Raw genomic sequence first — 3,914 nt, forward strand, 5'->3', positions numbered from 1 at the left:
TCTGTCTGGCGAGCGCACAAGCCCTATAGCAAAAACCTCTCCAAAAGAAAAAAAAAAAAAATCCACTCCCAAGAAACACAAAGGACCCCAAATAGAATCAACCCAAGATCTTCTCCAAGACACATTATAGCCAGATTGACCAAAACCACAGACAAAGACAAGATACTAAGATTGGCAAGAGAAAAACAGCAAGTTACCTACAAAGGATATCCTCTCATTGGAAACAATGCAAGCGAGGAAAGAATGGGGAAATATATTCAAAACGTTAAGGAAAAAGCAATTTCAACCAAGAACACTGTACCCAGCAAGATGATCCTTCGCATGGGAAGAAAAGGCAAGAACATTCTCAGATAAACAAAACCTGAAAGAATTTACCAGCACCAGACTGGATCTCCAAGAAGTTCTCAAGGGAGTGCTATACCAGGAAAATCTCATTTTGTATGCTGTAATGATGTACAGTGAATGAATGTAAATAAATAAATTTAAATAAAAAAATTTTAAAAAGCTGTCTGGAGAGCTTCCTTCTCCTTCCTGGCATAGGGGAGACAGGACAGAGATGGCAGACACAGTGGGGGGGTGATGAACCTCAATCAGCTGACTGGTGTGAGGGTAAGGAAATGGCTCTTCCTGCCATTGGAGAAGATCCTTACATACAGGGAAAGGGGAAAGTTGGAAGAAACTCTGAGATATGGATGAGAGTCAGAGGTATTAGTACAAACTCAGTTGGTTTTGTTTTTGTTTTAAGTTTTTTGCTATAAGGTGCATGTGCTCACCACAGAGAGGCAGTGAGAGGGAAAGTGAGAAATCACCCCTGGGGGGGATGGCCATGCCACAATCCCTTCTCCATTTTCCTCTCGGGATTTTGGGCACGTACGCACACAAGTGCCTGATGTAAATTTCAAGCCACCAGGTCTGGGACTTGAACCGCAGTCAACCGTGTGGAGTCCAGCACCTTAGCCACCACATACCCTACTGGCCCCAATACAAACTCAGTTTTGACATGTGTATGTACAGGTAAATACAAGAACAGTGTATGCATTTTGTATTTATGTCCATATGCCTGTAGGCGTATGTGCATATAGACATAGATATATTTTCTAATTTTGTCTGCTAAAAATGTCTGGAAGCAATGGCACCCCAGTGCCAAAGAGCACAACTAACTCCCAGATCTTGTCTTCTGTGACTATTCAACAAAAGAAGTGTTCTCTGGAGAAACGGTTGACTTCAGGCTGGAGCAGTGTAGTGCAAGATGGTTCTGGAATATCTTGCTGTGCCAGAAATGAAGAAGGTGGTTAAGGAATCACGTGTAGTCCAGGGATGTGGGCAATATGAAGAGCCCTGCTGGCTGGGTCTAGGTCAATTAACGATGTTCCATTCATGACCGGTAGGTGTGCACACGAGAGAGGAGAGAGAGACCCTCAGCAGTCTCACACCGCAGGCCCCTTGTCCCAGTCTTCCAGCTCATTGGGATCTTGAGCACGCACGTGTGTCCCTGGTGTGTCTTCATCAACCCGGCGAACCACCGAGGGTGGCTATGTGGCCTTCTGAAGTACAGTGTGCTACCTTCTGCACCAGCCTGGGCCTAAACCTAGGACAATAAAACAAAGACGAATGCTGGCAGATTATAACCCTGTCTGCAAATTAAGAAGCTGTGGGTCCAGACTCCTGCAGATGAATGGAGGGGTGAGGACTAGATGGGGAGTGATGACAGGAGAGAAGGGAAGCTCTTTACAGTGAAGGGAGGGAAGGGCGACCTCCTAGCAGTTACGGCAGGATGGGTGCAGCCATGAGCTCTCCATGGTGGCTCAGGAGACAGCTGGAGGTGTGGAGGAACGTCCTAGAAACCTTCCTGTGAGGCTCTTACAATTACACAGGGGACGTGCAGAAGCCGGCAGACCCTAACAGGACCAGACCGCGGAGGTGCACGTGGCCAGCAGGATTCGGAGTCTCAACGCATTGTGAAGAAAAGAGCACCTCAGGGTTTCTGTACATTTCTGCCAGAAAGCACAAGGAGACATCAGACCGACCCAGAATAGAGCTGCTCTGCTTTTTGTAAAACTGCCATGAAAGACAGAAAAAGGCCGAGGGTGGTTTCTCTGGACTCTGCAGAGACATGTCCACTCCACACCGTGCGTTCCCTGTGGGATCCTGGCCGCGGTGGCAGACATGTCGGCAGGACTGCTGAACTCCATGGGGTCTATGGACTGGACAAGTGTTGCATCAATGTTGATTTCATCGGGAGGGTTGTGTAGTGGATGCTGGAGTATTTGGGTGCTATGGTTTGAATGTGTCCCCTCAAAAATCCAGGGGTTTATAGTATGGGGAGGTGATGCCTTTAAGAGATAATGAGCCTGGGGACCAGCAGATGGCATAATGGTTATGTCACTGGACTCCCATGTAGTCCTGGACCCAGCAGCTTCAAACTCAAGCCAGGCGCATGCATGTGCGTGCCCAATATCCTAAGAGCAGAACGGAGAAGGATTGCAGCATGGCCATTCTAAGGAGGTGGTTTCTCGCTCTGTCTCTTTCTAACTCTCCAGTGAGTGCATGCACCCATAGCAAAAATAGCTCTAAAAAAAATAGAGAGAGATGATGAGTCCCTAAAGACTCCCCGTGTATCTACTGCTGACCTTAGGAGGGGCTTCACACATTTAATTGAAAATTGTATTTTGGCAGCCAGAGATGATGCAGTGGTTACGTCCCTGGAGTCTCACATAGCCAAGTGTGGTTCAAGTACCAGACCCAGTGGCTTGAAAAACACCCGGCATGCCGGAGATCCCAGGAGGAGAATGGAGAAGGGATTGCAGTGTGACCATGCCCCATGAGGTGTATTTCCAGTAAGCACACAAGCCCTCTAGCAAATTAAGAAATAAAAAGTGTATTGTCAGAGCTTGGTGGGGCACAGTGGTGGCTTGACGTGAGAGTACTCCTGGCCACGCCCAGCGACACTGTGAGTGTGCCGAGGTGTGCTCGTGATCAGGGACTGGTCAAAGGCTGGGCTGAGTTCAGTGTCAAGACCCTATTAGGGGTGCTGTCTCTCTCTCCTCTGTCTCTTTCGTTCTTAGAAAATATAAATAAGTAAAACTTAGAAAATGTGGGCCAGTCAGTGGCGTGGTGGTTCAGGTGGCTGGATCCTTCATGGCTGACTACGCAGGCTGAGTCCCAGATCTGGGGGCTTGGAAAACGTACCAGGTGGGCGTGAGTGCCCCCAATCCCAGGATGGGAATGGGGCAGAGACGACTGCAGTGTCGCCATCCCCCTGTTGCACGATGGCTTTGGTGATACCCAGGTTCTTGGTGTTTCAGACACCTGAATGAAACACGCCAATAGCAAAAACGAAGGCTAGCTTATGAAGTGAAAGAGAAAGTACGCTGGAGATGGGAGTGGGCCATATGGAAGAGAGGCAGAGTGGCTCTTGGGCGCTGGCAACTGCTCTCCTGGGGTTTTAACTCTTTAACCTGGGTTGTATCTATTAGTCATTGGCTGGGCCTGCTGATTGCTCTCATCTCATTGGCTGTCACATGTGGCTGGCCCACTGACTCATCTCATTGGCTGTAGCAAACGTCCTGATCAGCTAGACACCCCCACTGGAAATCTGCCTACAGTTAGCCCTGTGGGAGTCCAGCCTACTGCTCTCCTGGGGTTTTAACTCTTTAACCTGGGTTGTATCTATTAGTCATTGGCTGGGCCTGCTGATTGCTCTCATCTCATTGGCTGTCACATGTGGCTGGCCCACTGACTCATCTCATTGGCTGTAGCAAACGTCCTGATCAGCTAGACACCCCCACTGGAAATCTGCCTACAGTTAGCCCTGTGGGAGTCCAGCCTCCCCAACCACCACGCCACCTGCCAGCCCCCCAACTTCCGTTTTCTAGCTTTCTTCCTGCCTCACCTCCTGGGAGGTGATTTCTCTC

The sequence above is a fragment of the Tupaia chinensis genome, unplaced genomic scaffold, assembly GCF_000334495.1.
Source record: "Tupaia chinensis unplaced genomic scaffold, TupChi_1.0 Scaffold000110_1, whole genome shotgun sequence".
Taxonomy (NCBI): domain Eukaryota; kingdom Metazoa; phylum Chordata; class Mammalia; order Scandentia; family Tupaiidae; genus Tupaia; species Tupaia belangeri.